Source organism: Myotis brandtii, unplaced genomic scaffold (genome assembly GCF_000412655.1).
Source record: "Myotis brandtii unplaced genomic scaffold, ASM41265v1 scaffold632, whole genome shotgun sequence".
Classification (NCBI taxonomy): Eukaryota; Metazoa; Chordata; class Mammalia; order Chiroptera; family Vespertilionidae; genus Myotis; species Myotis brandtii.
The window spans coordinates 511,760-512,711 of record NW_005370419.1 but is presented as its reverse complement, the minus strand read 5'-3'; positions in this window follow the sequence as shown (position 1 = coordinate 512,711).

Genomic DNA, 952 nt, shown 5'->3' with positions numbered 1-952 from the left:
TGGGGGTCAGGTGGCCGTGGCCATGGCCAGGCAGAGCAAGCTAGAGCAGGAGAGGGATCGGAGAGGGAGGGGCCTGTGACACCCCAGGGAGGGCCGGGCAGAGGGCCGCTGGCCGAGGTCCCTGAGTCCCTGTCCTCCGCGTTAGGGAGGCCGGTGGCTGAAGCAGAGGGAGGGACAGAGGGGCCGTGAGGGGCCACGAACGCCATGGTCAGATCTGAGCGGGGAGGCGTCTGGACTCTGTTCTCTGTGCCTGGGGCCAGCAGAGGCTTTTTTAAAAATTATTTTTTTTATTGATTTCAGAGAGGAAGGGAGAGGGGGCGAGAGAGAGAAACATTAAAGATGAGAGAGAACCATGGACCGGCTGCCTCCTGCCCGCCCCCCACTGGGGATGGAGCTTGAACCCGGGCCTGTTCCCTGACCGGGAATCGAACCGCGACCTCCTGGTTCCTAGGTCGAAGCTCAACCACGGAGCCACGCCGCGGGGCCCAGCGGGTTTAAGCTGGGCTAGAGGGTGACCCGAGACGCCGTTCAGAAAGGCCAGCTCTGGCCGCTGTGTGGGAGGGACGGGGCGGCCTTCGGGTTGGAGGACACAGGACTCAGACGGTGGCAGGAGGGTGGCAGGGAGAGGGAGCCCCCAGGTGGCAGAGGGGGCAGGTGGGAGGTGCGGGGGGGAGTGGCAGGGCTGCCTCGCTGGGAGGGGAGAGCGGACGCCGGACCTCGGAGCTCGTGGCTGTCCTGCGGGTTCCGAGGAGACGGAGGGTCCCGCGGCCACATGAGTCGGGGACCCTGGTTGGGCAGCGTGAATCGGTCCGGATCCCGGTCGGTCACACCGTGCGCCAGCCTCCGGCTGTCTTGTCTGACCCCGTGAAGAGGCTCTTAAATGTCCATTTTACAGATGAAGACAGTGAGGCTCAGACAGGTGTGAGCCTGGGAGGGGTGGGGTGGGAGAGCC